The 22,658-nt window shown below is 49.1% G+C and overlaps 27 non-coding genes across 27 annotated transcripts; all 27 read right to left on the reverse strand.

Moving 5' to 3' along the window:
* Nucleotides 1-153: 153 nt before the first annotated feature.
* On the reverse strand, nucleotides 154-317 carry LOC115249342 (U1 spliceosomal RNA). Its single transcript, XR_003888044.1, has one exon. It is a non-coding gene; the product is annotated as a U1 spliceosomal RNA (small nuclear RNA).
* A 683-nt stretch (nucleotides 318-1,000) lies between these two features.
* LOC115249424 (U1 spliceosomal RNA) lies at nucleotides 1,001-1,164 on the reverse strand. Its single transcript, XR_003888123.1, has one exon. It is a non-coding gene; the product is annotated as a U1 spliceosomal RNA (small nuclear RNA).
* A 683-nt stretch (nucleotides 1,165-1,847) lies between these two features.
* LOC115249425 (U1 spliceosomal RNA) lies at nucleotides 1,848-2,011 on the reverse strand. The gene has a single exon (XR_003888124.1). It is a non-coding gene; the product is annotated as a U1 spliceosomal RNA (small nuclear RNA).
* A 683-nt stretch (nucleotides 2,012-2,694) lies between these two features.
* Nucleotides 2,695-2,858, reverse strand: LOC115249426 (U1 spliceosomal RNA). Its single transcript, XR_003888125.1, has one exon. It is a non-coding gene; the product is annotated as a U1 spliceosomal RNA (small nuclear RNA).
* A 683-nt stretch (nucleotides 2,859-3,541) lies between these two features.
* LOC115249427 (U1 spliceosomal RNA) lies at nucleotides 3,542-3,705 on the reverse strand. The gene has a single exon (XR_003888126.1). It is a non-coding gene; the product is annotated as a U1 spliceosomal RNA (small nuclear RNA).
* A 683-nt stretch (nucleotides 3,706-4,388) lies between these two features.
* On the reverse strand, nucleotides 4,389-4,552 carry LOC115249428 (U1 spliceosomal RNA). The gene has a single exon (XR_003888127.1). It is a non-coding gene; the product is annotated as a U1 spliceosomal RNA (small nuclear RNA).
* Nucleotides 4,553-5,235: 683 nt separating this feature from the next.
* On the reverse strand, nucleotides 5,236-5,399 carry LOC115249430 (U1 spliceosomal RNA). The gene has a single exon (XR_003888128.1). It is a non-coding gene; the product is annotated as a U1 spliceosomal RNA (small nuclear RNA).
* Nucleotides 5,400-6,082: 683 nt separating this feature from the next.
* LOC115249431 (U1 spliceosomal RNA) lies at nucleotides 6,083-6,246 on the reverse strand. Its single transcript, XR_003888129.1, has one exon. It is a non-coding gene; the product is annotated as a U1 spliceosomal RNA (small nuclear RNA).
* Nucleotides 6,247-6,929: 683 nt separating this feature from the next.
* LOC115249432 (U1 spliceosomal RNA) lies at nucleotides 6,930-7,093 on the reverse strand. The gene has a single exon (XR_003888130.1). It is a non-coding gene; the product is annotated as a U1 spliceosomal RNA (small nuclear RNA).
* Nucleotides 7,094-7,776: 683 nt separating this feature from the next.
* On the reverse strand, nucleotides 7,777-7,940 carry LOC115249433 (U1 spliceosomal RNA). Its single transcript, XR_003888131.1, has one exon. It is a non-coding gene; the product is annotated as a U1 spliceosomal RNA (small nuclear RNA).
* A 683-nt stretch (nucleotides 7,941-8,623) lies between these two features.
* Nucleotides 8,624-8,787, reverse strand: LOC115249434 (U1 spliceosomal RNA). Its single transcript, XR_003888132.1, has one exon. It is a non-coding gene; the product is annotated as a U1 spliceosomal RNA (small nuclear RNA).
* A 683-nt stretch (nucleotides 8,788-9,470) lies between these two features.
* LOC115249435 (U1 spliceosomal RNA) lies at nucleotides 9,471-9,634 on the reverse strand. Its single transcript, XR_003888133.1, has one exon. It is a non-coding gene; the product is annotated as a U1 spliceosomal RNA (small nuclear RNA).
* A 683-nt stretch (nucleotides 9,635-10,317) lies between these two features.
* On the reverse strand, nucleotides 10,318-10,481 carry LOC115249436 (U1 spliceosomal RNA). The gene has a single exon (XR_003888134.1). It is a non-coding gene; the product is annotated as a U1 spliceosomal RNA (small nuclear RNA).
* Nucleotides 10,482-11,164: 683 nt separating this feature from the next.
* On the reverse strand, nucleotides 11,165-11,328 carry LOC115249437 (U1 spliceosomal RNA). Its single transcript, XR_003888135.1, has one exon. It is a non-coding gene; the product is annotated as a U1 spliceosomal RNA (small nuclear RNA).
* A 683-nt stretch (nucleotides 11,329-12,011) lies between these two features.
* On the reverse strand, nucleotides 12,012-12,175 carry LOC115249438 (U1 spliceosomal RNA). Its single transcript, XR_003888136.1, has one exon. It is a non-coding gene; the product is annotated as a U1 spliceosomal RNA (small nuclear RNA).
* Nucleotides 12,176-12,858: 683 nt separating this feature from the next.
* LOC115249439 (U1 spliceosomal RNA) lies at nucleotides 12,859-13,022 on the reverse strand. The gene has a single exon (XR_003888137.1). It is a non-coding gene; the product is annotated as a U1 spliceosomal RNA (small nuclear RNA).
* A 683-nt stretch (nucleotides 13,023-13,705) lies between these two features.
* On the reverse strand, nucleotides 13,706-13,869 carry LOC115249440 (U1 spliceosomal RNA). Its single transcript, XR_003888138.1, has one exon. It is a non-coding gene; the product is annotated as a U1 spliceosomal RNA (small nuclear RNA).
* A 683-nt stretch (nucleotides 13,870-14,552) lies between these two features.
* LOC115249441 (U1 spliceosomal RNA) lies at nucleotides 14,553-14,716 on the reverse strand. The gene has a single exon (XR_003888139.1). It is a non-coding gene; the product is annotated as a U1 spliceosomal RNA (small nuclear RNA).
* Nucleotides 14,717-15,399: 683 nt separating this feature from the next.
* Nucleotides 15,400-15,563, reverse strand: LOC115249442 (U1 spliceosomal RNA). The gene has a single exon (XR_003888140.1). It is a non-coding gene; the product is annotated as a U1 spliceosomal RNA (small nuclear RNA).
* A 683-nt stretch (nucleotides 15,564-16,246) lies between these two features.
* LOC115249443 (U1 spliceosomal RNA) lies at nucleotides 16,247-16,410 on the reverse strand. The gene has a single exon (XR_003888141.1). It is a non-coding gene; the product is annotated as a U1 spliceosomal RNA (small nuclear RNA).
* Nucleotides 16,411-17,092: 682 nt separating this feature from the next.
* Nucleotides 17,093-17,256, reverse strand: LOC115249444 (U1 spliceosomal RNA). Its single transcript, XR_003888142.1, has one exon. It is a non-coding gene; the product is annotated as a U1 spliceosomal RNA (small nuclear RNA).
* Nucleotides 17,257-17,939: 683 nt separating this feature from the next.
* On the reverse strand, nucleotides 17,940-18,103 carry LOC115249445 (U1 spliceosomal RNA). Its single transcript, XR_003888143.1, has one exon. It is a non-coding gene; the product is annotated as a U1 spliceosomal RNA (small nuclear RNA).
* Nucleotides 18,104-18,786: 683 nt separating this feature from the next.
* On the reverse strand, nucleotides 18,787-18,950 carry LOC115249446 (U1 spliceosomal RNA). The gene has a single exon (XR_003888144.1). It is a non-coding gene; the product is annotated as a U1 spliceosomal RNA (small nuclear RNA).
* Nucleotides 18,951-19,633: 683 nt separating this feature from the next.
* Nucleotides 19,634-19,797, reverse strand: LOC115249447 (U1 spliceosomal RNA). The gene has a single exon (XR_003888145.1). It is a non-coding gene; the product is annotated as a U1 spliceosomal RNA (small nuclear RNA).
* Nucleotides 19,798-20,480: 683 nt separating this feature from the next.
* LOC115249448 (U1 spliceosomal RNA) lies at nucleotides 20,481-20,644 on the reverse strand. The gene has a single exon (XR_003888146.1). It is a non-coding gene; the product is annotated as a U1 spliceosomal RNA (small nuclear RNA).
* A 683-nt stretch (nucleotides 20,645-21,327) lies between these two features.
* On the reverse strand, nucleotides 21,328-21,491 carry LOC115249449 (U1 spliceosomal RNA). Its single transcript, XR_003888147.1, has one exon. It is a non-coding gene; the product is annotated as a U1 spliceosomal RNA (small nuclear RNA).
* A 683-nt stretch (nucleotides 21,492-22,174) lies between these two features.
* On the reverse strand, nucleotides 22,175-22,338 carry LOC115249450 (U1 spliceosomal RNA). Its single transcript, XR_003888148.1, has one exon. It is a non-coding gene; the product is annotated as a U1 spliceosomal RNA (small nuclear RNA).
* Between the last annotated feature and the right edge of the window lie 320 nt (nucleotides 22,339-22,658).

A 22,658-nucleotide genomic window follows, 5' to 3' on the forward strand; every position in this document is an offset into this window, starting at 1 on the left:
CCAAGTTGCGTTTGACGGCACTACGCTTACATACAGACGCACGGAACGCTCGCGCTCGGCTGCTTTGACAATGCACTGCTGTTTGCATTGAAGCCGGTGCCAAGCAAACACATGCATCCTGTGTAACACTAAACATTTTATTGGACAAAATATCAGGGGAGAGCGCGTACGCAGTCCCCCACTAACAGAAATTATGCAGTCGAGATTCCCACATTTGGGGAATTCGCAAGGGTCAGTACTGCCTCAGTGCAAGGGCAGAGCCTCGCCCTGGGTGAACCACCTTCCTGATCATGGTGTCTCCCCTGCCAGGTAAGTATGAGTTGCTGGCCTCACAGTTGAGCCCGCAGTCCTTGCCAACTGGCTTCTTGCTGACGGTGCTGGCAGTCAAAGCCTCCAAAGTACCACAGCTCAAGTACGCTTCAATAGTCACAGATTAGCAACATGTTGATGCTATGCGATGCATTTTCTCCAGATTCAGGTTATGCTTTACTCGGTGACATTTGACTCTTTACAATCACACCCTGGCACGTTCCCTCTCCAGAATAAAGCTGAAATGTCCATTCTATGCCCGTTATTTTTCAAACAAATGGAACCGTTCAAGCACACGCGCTGTGTTTAACAAGATGCCTTTCGCGCAAGAAGGTACAAAAAGGACAACACGCACGTGTCTCTCCTAACCCTGTTAACAACCATGTCCACTTTCTTTGTTTAGTCTTGCTGTCCTTTACAGTTACTGCCACCCCATGGCCTGGAGTGGAAGTAAATGGGCTGTTGGGCACTATTGCATTGCACGCTTCCCACTCCGAGCAGGAAAGACACCCATAAAACACAGATTTTGCCATCGGCGCCAAGTTGCGTTTGACGGCACTACGCTTACATACAGACGCACGGAACGCTCGCGCTCGGCTGCTTTGACAATGCACTGCTGTTTGCATTGAAGCCGGTGCCAAGCAAACACATGCATCCTGTGTAACACTAAACATTTTATTGGACAAAATATCAGGGGAGAGCGCGTACGCAGTCCCCCACTAACAGAAATTATGCAGTCGAGATTCCCACATTTGGGGAATTCGCAAGGGTCAGTACTGCCTCAGTGCAATGGCAGAGCCTCGCCCTGGGTGAACCACCTTCCTGATCATGGTGTCTCCCCTGCCAGGTAAGTATGAGTTGCTGGCCTCACAGTTGAGCCCGCAGTCCTTGCCAACTGGCTTCTTGCTGACGGTGCTGGCAGTCAAAGCCTCCAAAGTACCACAGCTCAAGTACGCTTCAATAGTCACAGATTAGCAACATGTTGATGCTATGCGATGCATTTTCTCCAAATTCAGGTTATGCTTTACTCGGTGACATTTGACTCTTTACAATCACACCCTGGCACGTTCCCTCTCCAGAATAAAGCTGAAATGTCCATTCTATGCCCGTTATTTTTCAAACAAATGGAACCGTTCAAGCACACGCGCTGTGTTTAACAAGATGCCTTTCGCGCAAGAAGGTACAAAAAGGACAACACGCACGTGTCTCTCCTAACCCTGTTAACAACCATGTCCACTTTCTTTGTTTAGTCTTGCTGTCCTTTACAGTTACTGCCACCCCATGGCCTGGAGTGGAAGTAAATGGGCTGTTGGGCACTATTGCATTGCACGCTTCCCACTCCGAGCAGGAAAGACACCCATAAAACACAGATTTTGCCATCGGCGCCAAGTTGCGTTTGACGGCACTACGCTTACATACAGACGCACGGAACGCTCGCGCTCGGCTGCTTTGACAATGCACTGCTGTTTGCATTGAAGCCGGTGCCAAGCAAACACATGCATCCTGTGTAACACTAAACATTTTATTGGACAAAATATCAGGGGAGAGCGCGTACGCAGTCCCCCACTAACAGAAATTATGCAGTCGAGATTCCCACATTTGGGGAATTCGCAAGGGTCAGTACTGCCTCAGTGCAATGGCAGAGCCTCGCCCTGGGTGAACCACCTTCCTGATCATGGTGTCTCCCCTGCCAGGTAAGTATGAGTTGCTGGCCTCACAGTTGAGCCCGCAGTCCTTGCCAACTGGCTTCTTGCTGACGGTGCTGGCAGTCAAAGCCTCCAAAGTACCACAGCTCAAGTACGCTTCAATAGTCACAGATTAGCAACATGTTGATGCTATGCGATACATTTTCTCCAAATTCAGGTTATGCTTTACTCGGTGACATTTGACTCTTTACAATCACACCCTGGCACGTTCCCTCTCCAGAATAAAGCTGAAATGTCCATTCTATGCCCGTTATTTTTCAAACAAATGGAACCGTTCAAGCACACGCGCTGTGTTTAACAAGATGCCTTTCGCGCAAGAAGGTACAAAAAGGACAACACGCACGTGTCTCTCCTAACCCTGTTAACAACCATGTCCACTTTCTTTGTTTAGTCTTGCTGTCCTTTACAGTTACTGCCACCCCATGGCCTGGAGTGGAAGTAAATGGGCTGTTGGGCACTATTGCATTGCACGCTTCCCACTCCGAGCAGGAAAGACACCCATAAAACACAGATTTTGCCATCGGCGCCAAGTTGCGTTTGACGGCACTACGCTTACATACAGACGCACGGAACGCTCGCGCTCGGCTGCTTTGACAATGCACTGCTGTTTGCATTGAAGCCGGTGCCAAGCAAACACATGCATCCTGTGTAACACTAAACATTTTATTGGACAAAATATCAGGGGAGAGCGCGTACGCAGTCCCCCACTAACAGAAATTATGCAGTCGAGATTCCCACATTTGGGGAATTCGCAAGGGTCAGTACTGCCTCAGTGCAATGGCAGAGCCTCGCCCTGGGTGAACCACCTTCCTGATCATGGTGTCTCCCCTGCCAGGTAAGTATGAGTTGCTGGCCTCACAGTTGAGCCCGCAGTCCTTGCCAACTGGCTTCTTGCTGACGGTGCTGGCAGTCAAAGCCTCCAAAGTACCACAGCTCAAGTACGCTTCAATAGTCACAGATTAGCAACATGTTGATGCTATGCGATGCATTTTCTCCAAATTCAGGTTATGCTTTACTCGGTGACATTTGACTCTTTACAATCACACCCTGGCACGTTCCCTCTCCAGAATAAAGCTGAAATGTCCATTCTATGCCCGTTATTTTTCAAACAAATGGAACCGTTCAAGCACACGCGCTGTGTTTAACAAGATGCCTTTCGCGCAAGAAGGTACAAAAAGGACAACACGCACGTGTCTCTCCTAACCCTGTTAACAACCATGTCCACTTTCTTTGTTTAGTCTTGCTGTCCTTTACAGTTACTGCCACCCCATGGCCTGGAGTGGAAGTAAATGGGCTGTTGGGCACTATTGCATTGCACGCTTCCCACTCCGAGCAGGAAAGACACCCATAAAACACAGATTTTGCCATCGGCGCCAAGTTGCGTTTGACGGCACTACGCTTACATACAGACGCACGGAACGCTCGCGCTCGGCTGCTTTGACAATGCACTGCTGTTTGCATTGAAGCCGGTGCCAAGCAAACACATGCATCCTGTGTAACACTAAACATTTTATTGGACAAAATATCAGGGGAGAGCGCGTACGCAGTCCCCCACTAACAGAAATTATGCAGTCGAGATTCCCACATTTGGGGAATTCGCAAGGGTCAGTACTGCCTCAGTGCAATGGCAGAGCCTCGCCCTGGGTGAACCACCTTCCTGATCATGGTGTCTCCCCTGCCAGGTAAGTATGAGTTGCTGGCCTCACAGTTGAGCCCGCAGTCCTTGCCAACTGGCTTCTTGCTGACGGTGCTGGCAGTCAAAGCCTCCAAAGTACCACAGCTCAAGTACGCTTCAATAGTCACAGATTAGCAACATGTTGATGCTATGCGATGCATTTTCTCCAGATTCAGGTTATGCTTTACTCGGTGACATTTGACTCTTTACAATCACACCCTGGCACGTTCCCTCTCCAGAATAAAGCTGAAATGTCCATTCTATGCCCGTTATTTTTCAAACAAATGGAACCGTTCAAGCACACGCGCTGTGTTTAACAAGATGCCTTTCGCGCAAGAAGGTACAAAAAGGACAACACGCACGTGTCTCTCCTAACCCTGTTAACAACCATGTCCACTTTCTTTGTTTAGTCTTGCTGTCCTTTACAGTTACTGCCACCCCATGGCCTGGAGTGGAAGTAAATGGGCTGTTGGGCACTATTGCATTGCACGCTTCCCACTCCGAGCAGGAAAGACACCCATAAAACACAGATTTTGCCATCGGCGCCAAGTTGCGTTTGACGGCACTACGCTTACATACAGACGCACGGAACGCTCGCGCTCGGCTGCTTTGACAATGCACTGCTGTTTGCATTGAAGCCGGTGCCAAGCAAACACATGCATCCTGTGTAACACTAAACATTTTATTGGACAAAATATCAGGGGAGAGCGCGTACGCAGTCCCCCACTAACAGAAATTATGCAGTCGAGATTCCCACATTTGGGGAATTCGCAAGGGTCAGTACTGCCTCAGTGCAATGGCAGAGCCTCGCCCTGGGTGAACCACCTTCCTGATCATGGTGTCTCCCCTGCCAGGTAAGTATGAGTTGCTGGCCTCACAGTTGAGCCCGCAGTCCTTGCCAACTGGCTTCTTGCTGACGGTGCTGGCAGTCAAAGCCTCCAAAGTACCACAGCTCAAGTACGCTTCAATAGTCACAGATTAGCAACATGTTGATGCTATGCGATGCATTTTCTCCAAATTCAGGTTATGCTTTACTCGGTGACATTTGACTCTTTACAATCACACCCTGGCACGTTCCCTCTCCAGAATAAAGCTGAAATGTCCATTCTATGCCCGTTATTTTTCAAACAAATGGAACCGTTCAAGCACACGCGCTGTGTTTAACAAGATGCCTTTCGCGCAAGAAGGTACAAAAAGGACAACACGCACGTGTCTCTCCTAACCCTGTTAACAACCATGTCCACTTTCTTTGTTTAGTCTTGCTGTCCTTTACAGTTACTGCCACCCCATGGCCTGGAGTGGAAGTAAATGGGCTGTTGGGCACTATTGCATTGCACGCTTCCCACTCCGAGCAGGAAAGACACCCATAAAACACAGATTTTGCCATCGGCGCCAAGTTGCGTTTGACGGCACTACGCTTACATACAGACGCACGGAACGCTCGCGCTCGGCTGCTTTGACAATGCACTGCTGTTTGCATTGAAGCCGGTGCCAAGCAAACACATGCATCCTGTGTAACACTAAACATTTTATTGGACAAAATATCAGGGGAGAGCGCGTACGCAGTCCCCCACTAACAGAAATTATGCAGTCGAGATTCCCACATTTGGGGAATTCGCAAGGGTCAGTACTGCCTCAGTGCAATGGCAGAGCCTCGCCCTGGGTGAACCACCTTCCTGATCATGGTGTCTCCCCTGCCAGGTAAGTATGAGTTGCTGGCCTCACAGTTGAGCCCGCAGTCCTTGCCAACTGGCTTCTTGCTGACGGTGCTGGCAGTCAAAGCCTCCAAAGTACCACAGCTCAAGTACGCTTCAATAGTCACAGATTAGCAACATGTTGATGCTATGCGATACATTTTCTCCAAATTCAGGTTATGCTTTACTCGGTGACATTTGACTCTTTACAATCACACCCTGGCACGTTCCCTCTCCAGAATAAAGCTGAAATGTCCATTCTATGCCCGTTATTTTTCAAACAAATGGAACCGTTCAAGCACACGCGCTGTGTTTAACAAGATGCCTTTCGCGCAAGAAGGTACAAAAAGGACAACACGCACGTGTCTCTCCTAACCCTGTTAACAACCATGTCCACTTTCTTTGTTTAGTCTTGCTGTCCTTTACAGTTACTGCCACCCCATGGCCTGGAGTGGAAGTAAATGGGCTGTTGGGCACTATTGCATTGCACGCTTCCCACTCCGAGCAGGAAAGACACCCATAAAACACAGATTTTGCCATCGGCGCCAAGTTGCGTTTGACGGCACTACGCTTACATACAGACGCACGGAACGCTCGCGCTCGGCTGCTTTGACAATGCACTGCTGTTTGCATTGAAGCCGGTGCCAAGCAAACACATGCATCCTGTGTAACACTAAACATTTTATTGGACAAAATATCAGGGGAGAGCGCGTACGCAGTCCCCCACTAACAGAAATTATGCAGTCGAGATTCCCACATTTGGGGAATTCGCAAGGGTCAGTACTGCCTCAGTGCAATGGCAGAGCCTCGCCCTGGGTGAACCACCTTCCTGATCATGGTGTCTCCCCTGCCAGGTAAGTATGAGTTGCTGGCCTCACAGTTGAGCCCGCAGTCCTTGCCAACTGGCTTCTTGCTGACGGTGCTGGCAGTCAAAGCCTCCAAAGTACCACAGCTCAAGTACGCTTCAATAGTCACAGATTAGCAACATGTTGATGCTATGCGATGCATTTTCTCCAAATTCAGGTTATGCTTTACTCGGTGACATTTGACTCTTTACAATCACACCCTGGCACGTTCCCTCTCCAGAATAAAGCTGAAATGTCCATTCTATGCCCGTTATTTTTCAAACAAATGGAACCGTTCAAGCACACGCGCTGTGTTTAACAAGATGCCTTTCGCGCAAGAAGGTACAAAAAGGACAACACGCACGTGTCTCTCCTAACCCTGTTAACAACCATGTCCACTTTCTTTGTTTAGTCTTGCTGTCCTTTACAGTTACTGCCACCCCATGGCCTGGAGTGGAAGTAAATGGGCTGTTGGGCACTATTGCATTGCACGCTTCCCACTCCGAGCAGGAAAGACACCCATAAAACACAGATTTTGCCATCGGCGCCAAGTTGCGTTTGACGGCACTACGCTTACATACAGACGCACGGAACGCTCGCGCTCGGCTGCTTTGACAATGCACTGCTGTTTGCATTGAAGCCGGTGCCAAGCAAACACATGCATCCTGTGTAACACTAAACATTTTATTGGACAAAATATCAGGGGAGAGCGCGTACGCAGTCCCCCACTAACAGAAATTATGCAGTCGAGATTCCCACATTTGGGGAATTCGCAAGGGTCAGTACTGCCTCAGTGCAATGGCAGAGCCTCGCCCTGGGTGAACCACCTTCCTGATCATGGTGTCTCCCCTGCCAGGTAAGTATGAGTTGCTGGCCTCACAGTTGAGCCCGCAGTCCTTGCCAACTGGCTTCTTGCTGACGGTGCTGGCAGTCAAAGCCTCCAAAGTACCACAGCTCAAGTACGCTTCAATAGTCACAGATTAGCAACATGTTGATGCTATGCGATGCATTTTCTCCAGATTCAGGTTATGCTTTACTCGGTGACATTTGACTCTTTACAATCACACCCTGGCACGTTCCCTCTCCAGAATAAAGCTGAAATGTCCATTCTATGCCCGTTATTTTTCAAACAAATGGAACCGTTCAAGCACACGCGCTGTGTTTAACAAGATGCCTTTCGCGCAAGAAGGTACAAAAAGGACAACACGCACGTGTCTCTCCTAACCCTGTTAACAACCATGTCCACTTTCTTTGTTTAGTCTTGCTGTCCTTTACAGTTACTGCCACCCCATGGCCTGGAGTGGAAGTAAATGGGCTGTTGGGCACTATTGCATTGCACGCTTCCCACTCCGAGCAGGAAAGACACCCATAAAACACAGATTTTGCCATCGGCGCCAAGTTGCGTTTGACGGCACTACGCTTACATACAGACGCACGGAACGCTCGCGCTCGGCTGCTTTGACAATGCACTGCTGTTTGCATTGAAGCCGGTGCCAAGCAAACACATGCATCCTGTGTAACACTAAACATTTTATTGGACAAAATATCAGGGGAGAGCGCGTACGCAGTCCCCCACTAACAGAAATTATGCAGTCGAGATTCCCACATTTGGGGAATTCGCAAGGGTCAGTACTGCCTCAGTGCAATGGCAGAGCCTCGCCCTGGGTGAACCACCTTCCTGATCATGGTGTCTCCCCTGCCAGGTAAGTATGAGTTGCTGGCCTCACAGTTGAGCCCGCAGTCCTTGCCAACTGGCTTCTTGCTGACGGTGCTGGCAGTCAAAGCCTCCAAAGTACCACAGCTCAAGTACGCTTCAATAGTCACAGATTAGCAACATGTTGATGCTATGCGATGCATTTTCTCCAGATTCAGGTTATGCTTTACTCGGTGACATTTGACTCTTTACAATCACACCCTGGCACGTTCCCTCTCCAGAATAAAGCTGAAATGTCCATTCTATGCCCGTTATTTTTCAAACAAATGGAACCGTTCAAGCACACGCGCTGTGTTTAACAAGATGCCTTTCGCGCAAGAAGGTACAAAAAGGACAACACGCACGTGTCTCTCCTAACCCTGTTAACAACCATGTCCACTTTCTTTGTTTAGTCTTGCTGTCCTTTACAGTTACTGCCACCCCATGGCCTGGAGTGGAAGTAAATGGGCTGTTGGGCACTATTGCATTGCACGCTTCCCACTCCGAGCAGGAAAGACACCCATAAAACACAGATTTTGCCATCGGCGCCAAGTTGCGTTTGACGGCACTACGCTTACATACAGACGCACGGAACGCTCGCGCTCGGCTGCTTTGACAATGCACTGCTGTTTGCATTGAAGCCGGTGCCAAGCAAACACATGCATCCTGTGTAACACTAAACATTTTATTGGACAAAATATCAGGGGAGAGCGCGTACGCAGTCCCCCACTAACAGAAATTATGCAGTCGAGATTCCCACATTTGGGGAATTCGCAAGGGTCAGTACTGCCTCAGTGCAATGGCAGAGCCTCGCCCTGGGTGAACCACCTTCCTGATCATGGTGTCTCCCCTGCCAGGTAAGTATGAGTTGCTGGCCTCACAGTTGAGCCCGCAGTCCTTGCCAACTGGCTTCTTGCTGACGGTGCTGGCAGTCAAAGCCTCCAAAGTACCACAGCTCAAGTACGCTTCAATAGTCACAGATTAGCAACATGTTGATGCTATGCGATGCATTTTCTCCAAATTCAGGTTATGCTTTACTCGGTGACATTTGACTCTTTACAATCACACCCTGGCACGTTCCCTCTCCAGAATAAAGCTGAAATGTCCATTCTATGCCCGTTATTTTTCAAACAAATGGAACCGTTCAAGCACACGCGCTGTGTTTAACAAGATGCCTTTCGCGCAAGAAGGTACAAAAAGGACAACACGCACGTGTCTCTCCTAACCCTGTTAACAACCATGTCCACTTTCTTTGTTTAGTCTTGCTGTCCTTTACAGTTACTGCCACCCCATGGCCTGGAGTGGAAGTAAATGGGCTGTTGGGCACTATTGCATTGCACGCTTCCCACTCCGAGCAGGAAAGACACCCATAAAACACAGATTTTGCCATCGGCGCCAAGTTGCGTTTGACGGCACTACGCTTACATACAGACGCACGGAACGCTCGCGCTCGGCTGCTTTGACAATGCACTGCTGTTTGCATTGAAGCCGGTGCCAAGCAAACACATGCATCCTGTGTAACACTAAACATTTTATTGGACAAAATATCAGGGGAGAGCGCGTACGCAGTCCCCCACTAACAGAAATTATGCAGTCGAGATTCCCACATTTGGGGAATTCGCAAGGGTCAGTACTGCCTCAGTGCAATGGCAGAGCCTCGCCCTGGGTGAACCACCTTCCTGATCATGGTGTCTCCCCTGCCAGGTAAGTATGAGTTGCTGGCCTCACAGTTGAGCCCGCAGTCCTTGCCAACTGGCTTCTTGCTGACGGTGCTGGCAGTCAAAGCCTCCAAAGTACCACAGCTCAAGTACGCTTCAATAGTCACAGATTAGCAACATGTTGATGCTATGCGATGCATTTTCTCCAAATTCAGGTTATGCTTTACTCGGTGACATTTGACTCTTTACAATCACACCCTGGCACGTTCCCTCTCCAGAATAAAGCTGAAATGTCCATTCTATGCCCGTTATTTTTCAAACAAATGGAACCGTTCAAGCACACGCGCTGTGTTTAACAAGATGCCTTTCGCGCAAGAAGGTACAAAAAGGACAACACGCACGTGTCTCTCCTAACCCTGTTAACAACCATGTCCACTTTCTTTGTTTAGTCTTGCTGTCCTTTACAGTTACTGCCACCCCATGGCCTGGAGTGGAAGTAAATGGGCTGTTGGGCACTATTGCATTGCACGCTTCCCACTCCGAGCAGGAAAGACACCCATAAAACACAGATTTTGCCATCGGCGCCAAGTTGCGTTTGACGGCACTACGCTTACATACAGACGCACGGAACGCTCGCGCTCGGCTGCTTTGACAATGCACTGCTGTTTGCATTGAAGCCGGTGCCAAGCAAACACATGCATCCTGTGTAACACTAAACATTTTATTGGACAAAATATCAGGGGAGAGCGCGTACGCAGTCCCCCACTAACAGAAATTATGCAGTCGAGATTCCCACATTTGGGGAATTCGCAAGGGTCAGTACTGCCTCAGTGCAATGGCAGAGCCTCGCCCTGGGTGAACCACCTTCCTGATCATGGTGTCTCCCCTGCCAGGTAAGTATGAGTTGCTGGCCTCACAGTTGAGCCCGCAGTCCTTGCCAACTGGCTTCTTGCTGACGGTGCTGGCAGTCAAAGCCTCCAAAGTACCACAGCTCAAGTACGCTTCAATAGTCACAGATTAGCAACATGTTGATGCTATGCGATGCATTTTCTCCAAATTCAGGTTATGCTTTACTCGGTGACATTTGACTCTTTACAATCACACCCTGGCACGTTCCCTCTCCAGAATAAAGCTGAAATGTCCATTCTATGCCCGTTATTTTTCAAACAAATGGAACCGTTCAAGCACACGCGCTGTGTTTAACAAGATGCCTTTCGCGCAAGAAGGTACAAAAAGGACAACACGCACGTGTCTCTCCTAACCCTGTTAACAACCATGTCCACTTTCTTTGTTTAGTCTTGCTGTCCTTTACAGTTACTGCCACCCCATGGCCTGGAGTGGAAGTAAATGGTCTGTTGGGCACTATTGCATTGCACGCTTCCCACTCCGAGCAGGAAAGACACCCATAAAACACAGATTTTGCCATCGGCGCCAAGTTGCGTTTGACGGCACTACGCTTACATACAGACGCACGGAACGCTCGCGCTCGGCTGCTTTGACAATGCACTGCTGTTTGCATTGAAGCCGGTGCCAAGCAAACACATGCATCCTGTGTAACACTAAACATTTTATTGGACAAAATATCAGGGGAGAGCGCGTACGCAGTCCCCCACTAACAGAAATTATGCAGTCGAGATTCCCACATTTGGGGAATTCGCAAGGGTCAGTACTGCCTCAGTGCAATGGCAGAGCCTCGCCCTGGGTGAACCACCTTCCTGATCATGGTGTCTCCCCTGCCAGGTAAGTATGAGTTGCTGGCCTCACAGTTGAGCCCGCAGTCCTTGCCAACTGGCTTCTTGCTGACGGTGCTGGCAGTCAAAGCCTCCAAAGTACCACAGCTCAAGTACGCTTCAATAGTCACAGATTAGCAACATGTTGATGCTATGCGATGCATTTTCTCCAAATTCAGGTTATGCTTTACTCGGTGACATTTGACTCTTTACAATCACACCCTGGCACGTTCCCTCTCCAGAATAAAGCTGAAATGTCCATTCTATGCCCGTTATTTTTCAAACAAATGGAACCGTTCAAGCACACGCGCTGTGTTTAACAAGATGCCTTTCGCGCAAGAAGGTACAAAAAGGACAACACGCACGTGTCTCTCCTAACCCTGTTAACAACCATGTCCACTTTCTTTGTTTAGTCTTGCTGTCCTTTACAGTTACTGCCACCCCATGGCCTGGAGTGGAAGTAAATGGGCTGTTGGGCACTATTGCATTGCACGCTTCCCACTCCGAGCAGGAAAGACACCCATAAAACACAGATTTTGCCATCGGCGCCAAGTTGCGTTTGACGGCACTACGCTTACATACAGACGCACGGAACGCTCGCGCTCGGCTGCTTTGACAATGCACTGCTGTTTGCATTGAAGCCGGTGCCAAGCAAACACATGCATCCTGTGTAACACTAAACATTTTATTGGACAAAATATCAGGGGAGAGCGCGTACGCAGTCCCCCACTAACAGAAATTATGCAGTCGAGATTCCCACATTTGGGGAATTCGCAAGGGTCAGTACTGCCTCAGTGCAATGGCAGAGCCTCGCCCTGGGTGAACCACCTTCCTGATCATGGTGTCTCCCCTGCCAGGTAAGTATGAGTTGCTGGCCTCACAGTTGAGCCCGCAGTCCTTGCCAACTGGCTTCTTGCTGACGGTGCTGGCAGTCAAAGCCTCCAAAGTACCACAGCTCAAGTACGCTTCAATAGTCACAGATTAGCAACATGTTGATGCTATGCGATGCATTTTCTCCAAATTCAGGTTATGCTTTACTCGGTGACATTTGACTCTTTACAATCACACCCTGGCACGTTCCCTCTCCAGAATAAAGCTGAAATGTCCATTCTATGCCCGTTATTTTTCAAACAAATGGAACCGTTCAAGCACACGCGCTGTGTTTAACAAGATGCCTTTCGCGCAAGAAGGTACAAAAAGGACAACACGCACGTGTCTCTCCTAACCCTGTTAACAACCATGTCCACTTTCTTTGTTTAGTCTTGCTGTCCTTTACAGTTACTGCCACCCCATGGCCTGGAGTGGAAGTAAATGGGCTGTTGGGCACTATTGCATTGCACGCTTCCCACTCCGAGCAGGAAAGACACCCATAAAACACAGATTTTGCCATCGGCGCCAAGTTGCGTTTGACGGCACTACGCTTACATACAGACGCACGGAACGCTCGCGCTCGGCTGCTTTGACAATGCACTGCTGTTTGCATTGAAGCCGGTGCCAAGCAAACACATGCATCCTGTGTAACACTAAACATTTTATTGGACAAAATATCAGGGGAGAGCGCGTACGCAGTCCCCCACTAACAGAAATTATGCAGTCGAGATTCCCACATTTGGGGAATTCGCAAGGGTCAGTACTGCCTCAGTGCAATGGCAGAGCCTCGCCCTGGGTGAACCACCTTCCTGATCATGGTGTCTCCCCTGCCAGGTAAGTATGAGTTGCTGGCCTCACAGTTGAGCCCGCAGTCCTTGCCAACTGGCTTCTTGCTGACGGTGCTGGCAGTCAAAGCCTCCAAAGTACCACAGCTCAAGTACGCTTCAATAGTCACAGATTAGCAACATGTTGATGCTATGCGATGCATTTTCTCCAAATTCAGGTTATGCTTTACTCGGTGACATTTGACTCTTTACAATCACACCCTGGCACGTTCCCTCTCCAGAATAAAGCTGAAATGTCCATTCTATGCCCGTTATTTTTCAAACAAATGGAACCGTTCAAGCACACGCGCTGTGTTTAACAAGATGCCTTTCGCGCAAGAAGGTACAAAAAGGACAACACGCACGTGTCTCTCCTAACCCTGTTAACAACCATGTCCACTTTCTTTGTTTAGTCTTGCTGTCCTTTACAGTTACTGCCACCCCATGGCCTGGAGTGGAAGTAAATGGGCTGTTGGGCACTATTGCATTGCACGCTTCCCACTCCGAGCAGGAAAGACACCCATAAAACACAGATTTTGCCATCGGCGCCAAGTTGCGTTTGACGGCACTACGCTTACATACAGACGCACGGAACGCTCGCGCTCGGCTGCTTTGACAATGCACTGCTGTTTGCATTGAAGCCGGTGCCAAGCAAACACATGCATCCTGTGTAACACTAAACATTTTATTGGACAAAATATCAGGGGAGAGCGCGTACGCAGTCCCCCACTAACAGAAATTATGCAGTCGAGATTCCCACATTTGGGGAATTCGCAAGGGTCAGTACTGCCTCAGTGCAATGGCAGAGCCTCGCCCTGGGTGAACCACCTTCCTGATCATGGTGTCTCCCCTGCCAGGTAAGTATGAGTTGCTGGCCTCACAGTTGAGCCCGCAGTCCTTGCCAACTGGCTTCTTGCTGACGGTGCTGGCAGTCAAAGCCTCCAAAGTACCACAGCTCAAGTACGCTTCAATAGTCACAGATTAGCAACATGTTGATGCTATGCGATGCATTTTCTCCAAATTCAGGTTATGCTTTACTCGGTGACATTTGACTCTTTACAATCACACCCTGGCACGTTCCCTCTCCAGAATAAAGCTGAAATGTCCATTCTATGCCCGTTATTTTTCAAACAAATGGAACCGTTCAAGCACACGCGCTGTGTTTAACAAGATGCCTTTCGCGCAAGAAGGTACAAAAAGGACAACACGCACGTGTCTCTCCTAACCCTGTTAACAACCATGTCCACTTTCTTTGTTTAGTCTTGCTGTCCTTTACAGTTACTGCCACCCCATGGCCTGGAGTGGAAGTAAATGGTCTGTTGGGCACTATTGCATTGCACGCTTCCCACTCCGAGCAGGAAAGACACCCATAAAACACAGATTTTGCCATCGGCGCCAAGTTGCGTTTGACGGCACTACGCTTACATACAGACGCACGGAACGCTCGCGCTCGGCTGCTTTGACAATGCACTGCTGTTTGCATTGAAGCCGGTGCCAAGCAAACACATGCATCCTGTGTAACACTAAACATTTTATTGGACAAAATATCAGGGGAGAGCGCGTACGCAGTCCCCCACTAACAGAAATTATGCAGTCGAGATTCCCACATTTGGGGAATTCGCAAGGGTCAGTACTGCCTCAGTGCAATGGCAGAGCCTCGCCCTGGGTGAACCACCTTCCTGATCATGGTGTCTCCCCTGCCAGGTAAGTATGAGTTGCTGGCCTCACAGTTGAGCCCGCAGTCCTTGCCAACTGGCTTCTTGCTGACGGTGCTGGCAGTCAAAGCCTCCAAAGTACCACAGCTCAAGTACGCTTCAATAGTCACAGATTAGCAACATGTTGATGCTATGCGATGCATTTTCTCCAAATTCAGGTTATGCTTTACTCGGTGACATTTGACTCTTTACAATCACACCCTGGCACGTTCCCTCTCCAGAATAAAGCTGAAATGTCCATTCTATGCCCGTTATTTTTCAAACAAATGGAACCGTTCAAGCACACGCGCTGTGTTTAACAAGATGCCTTTCGCGCAAGAAGGTACAAAAAGGACAACACGCACGTGTCTCTCCTAACCCTGTTAACAACCATGTCCACTTTCTTTGTTTAGTCTTGCTGTCCTTTACAGTTACTGCCACCCCATGGCCTGGAGTGGAAGTAAATGGGCTGTTGGGCACTATTGCATTGCACGCTTCCCACTCCGAGCAGGAAAGACACCCATAAAACACAGATTTTGCCATCGGCGCCAAGTTGCGTTTGACGGCACTACGCTTACATACAGACGCACGGAACGCTCGCGCTCGGCTGCTTTGACAATGCACTGCTGTTTGCATTGAAGCCGGTGCCAAGCAAACACATGCATCCTGTGTAACACTAAACATTTTATTGGACAAAATATCAGGGGAGAGCGCGTACGCAGTCCCCCACTAACAGAAATTATGCAGTCGAGATTCCCACATTTGGGGAATTCGCAAGGGTCAGTACTGCCTCAGTGCAATGGCAGAGCCTCGCCCTGGGTGAACCACCTTCCTGATCATGGTGTCTCCCCTGCCAGGTAAGTATGAGTTGCTGGCCTCACAGTTGAGCCCGCAGTCCTTGCCAACTGGCTTCTTGCTGACGGTGCTGGCAGTCAAAGCCTCCAAAGTACCACAGCTCAAGTACGCTTCAATAGTCACAGATTAGCAACATGTTGATGCTATGCGATGCATTTTCTCCAAATTCAGGTTATGCTTTACTCGGTGACATTTGACTCTTTACAATCACACCCTGGCACGTTCCCTCTCCAGAATAAAGCTGAAATGTCCATTCTATGCCCGTTATTTTTCAAACAAATGGAACCGTTCAAGCACACGCGCTGTGTTTAACAAGATGCCTTTCGCGCAAGAAGGTACAAAAAGGACAACACGCACGTGTCTCTCCTAACCCTGTTAACAACCATGTCCACTTTCTTTGTTTAGTCTTGCTGTCCTTTACAGTTACTGCCACCCCATGGCCTGGAGTGGAAGTAAATGGGCTGTTGGGCACTATTGCATTGCACGCTTCCCACTCCGAGCAGGAAAGACACCCATAAAACACAGATTTTGCCATCGGCGCCAAGTTGCGTTTGACGGCACTACGCTTACATACAGACGCACGGAACGCTCGCGCTCGGCTGCTTTGACAATGCACTGCTGTTTGCATTGAAGCCGGTGCCAAGCAAACACATGCATCCTGTGTAACACTAAACATTTTATTGGACAAAATATCAGGGGAGAGCGCGTACGCAGTCCCCCACTAACAGAAATTATGCAGTCGAGATTCCCACATTTGGGGAATTCGCAAGGGTCAGTACTGCCTCAGTGCAATGGCAGAGCCTCGCCCTGGGTGAACCACCTTCCTGATCATGGTGTCTCCCCTGCCAGGTAAGTATGAGTTGCTGGCCTCACAGTTGAGCCCGCAGTCCTTGCCAACTGGCTTCTTGCTGACGGTGCTGGCAGTCAAAGCCTCCAAAGTACCACAGCTCAAGTACGCTTCAATAGTCACAGATTAGCAACATGTTGATGCTATGCGATGCATTTTCTCCAATTCAGGTTATGCTTTACTCGGTGACATTTGACTCTTTACAATCACACCCTGGCACGTTCCCTCTCCAGAATAAAGCTGAAATGTCCATTCTATGCCCGTTATTTTTCAAACAAATGGAACCGTTCAAGCACACGCGCTGTGTTTAACAAGATGCCTTTCGCGCAAGAAGGTACAAAAAGGACAACACGCACGTGTCTCTCCTAACCCTGTTAACAACCATGTCCACTTTCTTTGTTTAGTCTTGCTGTCCTTTACAGTTACTGCCACCCCATGGCCTGGAGTGGAAGTAAATGGGCTGTTGGGCACTATTGCATTGCACGCTTCCCACTCCGAGCAGGAAAGACACCCATAAAACACAGATTTTGCCATCGGCGCCAAGTTGCGTTTGACGGCACTACGCTTACATACAGACGCACGGAACGCTCGCGCTCGGCTGCTTTGACAATGCACTGCTGTTTGCATTGAAGCCGGTGCCAAGCAAACACATGCATCCTGTGTAACACTAAACATTTTATTGGACAAAATATCAGGGGAGAGCGCGTACGCAGTCCCCCACTAACAGAAATTATGCAGTCGAGATTCCCACATTTGGGGAATTCGCAAGGGTCAGTACTGCCTCAGTGCAATGGCAGAGCCTCGCCCTGGGTGAACCACCTTCCTGATCATGGTGTCTCCCCTGCCAGGTAAGTATGAGTTGCTGGCCTCACAGTTGAGCCCGCAGTCCTTGCCAACTGGCTTCTTGCTGACGGTGCTGGCAGTCAAAGCCTCCAAAGTACCACAGCTCAAGTACGCTTCAATAGTCACAGATTAGCAACATGTTGATGCTATGCGATGCATTTTCTCCAAATTCAGGTTATGCTTTACTCGGTGACATTTGACTCTTTACAATCACACCCTGGCACGTTCCCTCTCCAGAATAAAGCTGAAATGTCCATTCTATGCCCGTTATTTTTCAAACAAATGGAACCGTTCAAGCACACGCGCTGTGTTTAACAAGATGCCTTTCGCGCAAGAAGGTACAAAAAGGACAACACGCACGTGTCTCTCCTAACCCTGTTAACAACCATGTCCACTTTCTTTGTTTAGTCTTGCTGTCCTTTACAGTTACTGCCACCCCATGGCCTGGAGTGGAAGTAAATGGGCTGTTGGGCACTATTGCATTGCACGCTTCCCACTCCGAGCAGGAAAGACACCCATAAAACACAGATTTTGCCATCGGCGCCAAGTTGCGTTTGACGGCACTACGCTTACATACAGACGCACGGAACGCTCGCGCTCGGCTGCTTTGACAATGCACTGCTGTTTGCATTGAAGCCGGTGCCAAGCAAACACATGCATCCTGTGTAACACTAAACATTTTATTGGACAAAATATCAGGGGAGAGCGCGTACGCAGTCCCCCACTAACAGAAATTATGCAGTCGAGATTCCCACATTTGGGGAATTCGCAAGGGTCAGTACTGCCTCAGTGCAATGGCAGAGCCTCGCCCTGGGTGAACCACCTTCCTGATCATGGTGTCTCCCCTGCCAGGTAAGTATGAGTTGCTGGCCTCACAGTTGAGCCCGCAGTCCTTGCCAACTGGCTTCTTGCTGACGGTGCTGGCAGTCAAAGCCTCCAAAGTACCACAGCTCAAGTACGCTTCAATAGTCACAGATTAGCAACATGTTGATGCTATGCGATGCATTTTCTCCAAATTCAGGTTATGCTTTACTCGGTGACATTTGACTCTTTACAATCACACCCTGGCACGTTCCCTCTCCAGAATAAAGCTGAAATGTCCATTCTATGCCCGTTATTTTTCAAACAAATGGAACCGTTCAAGCACACGCGCTGTGTTTAACAAGATGCCTTTCGCGCAAGAAGGTACAAAAAGGACAACACGCACGTGTCTCTCCTAACCCTGTTAACAACCATGTCCACTTTCTTTGTTTAGTCTTGCTGTCCTTTACAGTTACTGCCACCCCATGGCCTGGAGTGGAAGTAAATGGGCTGTTGGGCACTATTGCATTGCACGCTTCCCACTCCGAGCAGGAAAGACACCCATAAAACACAGATTTTGCCATCGGCGCCAAGTTGCGTTTGACGGCACTACGCTTACATACAGACGCACGGAACGCTCGCGCTCGGCTGCTTTGACAATGCACTGCTGTTTGCATTGAAGCCGGTGCCAAGCAAACACATGCATCCTGTGTAACACTAAACATTTTATTGGACAAAATATCAGGGGAGAGCGCGTACGCAGTCCCCCACTAACAGAAATTATGCAGTCGAGATTCCCACATTTGGGGAATTCGCAAGGGTCAGTACTGCCTCAGTGCAATGGCAGAGCCTCGCCCTGGGTGAACCACCTTCCTGATCATGGTGTCTCCCCTGCCAGGTAAGTATGAGTTGCTGGCCTCACAGTTGAGCCCGCAGTCCTTGCCAACTGGCTTCTTGCTGACGGTGCTGGCAGTCAAAGCCTCCAAAGTACCACAGCTCAAGTACGCTTCAATAGTCACAGATTAGCAACATGTTGATGCTATGCGATGCATTTTCTCCAAATTCAGGTTATGCTTTACTCGGTGACATTTGACTCTTTACAATCACACCCTGGCACGTTCCCTCTCCAGAATAAAGCTGAAATGTCCATTCTATGCCCGTTATTTTTCAAACAAATGGAACCGTTCAAGCACACGCGCTGTGTTTAACAAGATGCCTTTCGCGCAAGAAGGTACAAAAAGGACAACACGCACGTGTCTCTCCTAACCCTGTTAACAACCATGTCCACTTTCTTTGTTTAGTCTTGCTGTCCTTTACAGTTACTGCCACCCCATGGCCTGGAGTGGAAGTAAATGGGCTGTTGGGCACTATTGCATTGCACGCTTCCCACTCCGAGCAGGAAAGACACCCATAAAACACAGATTTTGCCATCGGCGCCAAGTTGCGTTTGACGGCACTACGCTTACATACAGACGCACGGAACGCTCGCGCTCGGCTGCTTTGACAATGCACTGCTGTTTGCATTGAAGCCGGTGCCAAGCAAACACATGCATCCTGTGTAACACTAAACATTTTATTGGACAAAATATCAGGGGAGAGCGCGTACGCAGTCCCCCACTAACAGAAATTATGCAGTCGAGATTCCCACATTTGGGGAATTCGCAAGGGTCAGTACTGCCTCAGTGCAATGGCAGAGCCTCGCCCTGGGTGAACCACCTTCCTGATCATGGTGTCTCCCCTGCCAGGTAAGTATGAGTTGCTGGCCTCACAGTTGAGCCCGCAGTCCTTGCCAACTGGCTTCTTGCTGACGGTGCTGGCAGTCAAAGCCTCCAAAGTACCACAGCTCAAGTACGCTTCAATAGTCACAGATTAGCAACATGTTGATGCTATGCGATGCATTTTCTCCAAATTCAGGTTATGCTTTACTCGGTGACATTTGACTCTTTACAATCACACCCTGGCACGTTCCCTCTCCAGAATAAAGCTGAAATGTCCATTCTATGCCCGTTATTTTTCAAACAAATGGAACCGTTCAAGCACACGCGCTGTGTTTAACAAGATGCCTTTCGCGCAAGAAGGTACAAAAAGGACAACACGCACGTGTCTCTCCTAACCCTGTTAACAACCATGTCCACTTTCTTTGTTTAGTCTTGCTGTCCTTTACAGTTACTGCCACCCCATGGCCTGGAGTGGAAGTAAATGGGCTGTTGGGCACTATTGCATTGCACGCTTCCCACTCCGAGCAGGAAAGACACCCATAAAACACAGATTTTGCCATCGGCGCCAAGTTGCGTTTGACGGCACTACGCTTACATACAGACGCACGGAACGCTCGCGCTCGGCTGCTTTGACAATGCACTGCTGTTTGCATTGAAGCCGGTGCCAAGCAAACACATGCATCCTGTGTAACACTAAACATTTTATTGGACAAAATATCAGGGGAGAGCGCGTACGCAGTCCCCCACTAACAGAAATTATGCAGTCGAGATTCCCACATTTGGGGAATTCGCAAGGGTCAGTACTGCCTCAGTGCAATGGCAGAGCCTCGCCCTGGGTGAACCACCTTCCTGATCATGGTGTCTCCCCTGCCAGGTAAGTATGAGTTGCTGGCCTCACAGTTGAGCCCGCAGTCCTTGCCAACTGGCTTCTTGCTGACGGTGCTGGCAGTCAAAGCCTCCAAAGTACCACAGCTCAAGTACGCTTCAATAGTCACAGATTAGCAACATGTTGATGCTATGCGATGCATTTTCTCCAAATTCAGGTTATGCTTTACTCGGTGACATTTGACTCTTTACAATCACACCCTGGCACGTTCCCTCTCCAGAATAAAGCTGAAATGTCCATTCTATGCCCGTTATTTTTCAAACAAATGGAACCGTTCAAGCACACGCGCTGTGTTTAACAAGATGCCTTTCGCGCAAGAAGGTACAAAAAGGACAACACGCACGTGTCTCTCCTAACCCTGTTAACAACCATGTCCACTTTCTTTGTTTAGTCTTGCTGTCCTTTACAGTTACTGCCACCCCATGGCCTGGAGTGGAAGTAAATGGGCTGTTGGGCACTATTGCATTGCACGCTTCCCACTCCGAGCAGGAAAGACACCCATAAAACACAGATTTTGCCATCGGCGCCAAGTTGCGTTTGACGGCACTACGCTTACATACAGACGCACGGAACGCTCGCGCTCGGCTGCTTTGACAATGCACTGCTGTTTGCATTGAAGCCGGTGCCAAGCAAACACATGCATCCTGTGTAACACTAAACATTTTATTGGACAAAATATCAGGGGAGAGCGCGTACGCAGTCCCCCACTAACAGAAATTATGCAGTCGAGATTCCCACATTTGGGGAATTCGCAAGGGTCAGTACTGCCTCAGTGCAATGGCAGAGCCTCGCCCTGGGTGAACCACCTTCCTGATCATGGTGTCTCCCCTGCCAGGTAAGTATGAGTTGCTGGCCTCACAGTTGAGCCCGCAGTCCTTGCCAACTGGCTTCTTGCTGACGGTGCTGGCAGTCAAAGCCTCCAAAGTACCACAGCTCAAGTACGCTTCAATAGTCACAGATTAGCAACATGTTGATGCTATGCGATGCATTTTCTCCAAATTCAGGTTATGCTTTACTCGGTGACATTTGACTCTTTACAATCACACCCTGGCACGTTCCCTCTCCAGAATAAAGCTGAAATGTCCATTCTATGCCCGTTATTTTTCAAACAAATGGAACCGTTCAAGCACACGCGCTGTGTTTAACAAGATGCCTTTCGCGCAAGAAGGTACAAAAAGGACAACACGCACGTGTCTCTCCTAACCCTGTTAACAACCATGTCCACTTTCTTTGTTTAGTCTTGCTGTCCTTTACAGTTACTGCCACCCCATGGCCTGGAGTGGAAGTAAATGGGCTGTTGGGCACTATTGCATTGCACGCTTCCCACTCCGAGCAGGAAAGACACCCATAAAACACAGATTTTGCCATCGGCGCCAAGTTGCGTTTGACGGCACTACGCTTACATACAGACGCACGGAACGCTCGCGCTCGGCTGCTTTGACAATGCACTGCTGTTTGCATTGAAGCCGGTGCCAAGCAAACACATGCATCCTGTGTAACACTAAACATTTTATTGGACAAAATATCAGGGGAGAGCGCGTACGCAGTCCCCCACTAACAGAAATTATGCAGTCGAGATTCCCACATTTGGGGAATTCGCAAGGGTCAGTACTGCCTCAGTGCAATGGCAGAGCCTCGCCCTGGGTGAACCACCTTCCTGATCATGGTGTCTCCCCTGCCAGGTAAGTATGAGTTGCTGGCCTCACAGTTGAGCCCGCAGTCCTTGCCAACTGGCTTCTTGCTGACGGTGCTGGCAGTCAAAGCCTCCAAAGTACCACAGCTCAAGTACGCTTCAATAGTCACAGATTAGCAACATGTTGATGCTATGCGATGCATTTTCTCCAAATTCAGGTTATGCTTTACTCGGTGACATTTGACTCTTTACAATCACACCCTGGCACGTTCCCTCTCCAGAATAAAGCTGAAATGTCCATTCTATGCCCGTTATTTTTCAAACAAATGGAACCGTTCAAGCACACGCGCTGTGTTTAACAAGATGCCTTTCGCGCA

Source organism: Takifugu rubripes, chromosome 3 (genome assembly GCF_901000725.2).
Source record: "Takifugu rubripes chromosome 3, fTakRub1.2, whole genome shotgun sequence".
In the NCBI taxonomy this organism is placed as follows: domain Eukaryota; kingdom Metazoa; phylum Chordata; class Actinopteri; order Tetraodontiformes; family Tetraodontidae; genus Takifugu; species Takifugu rubripes.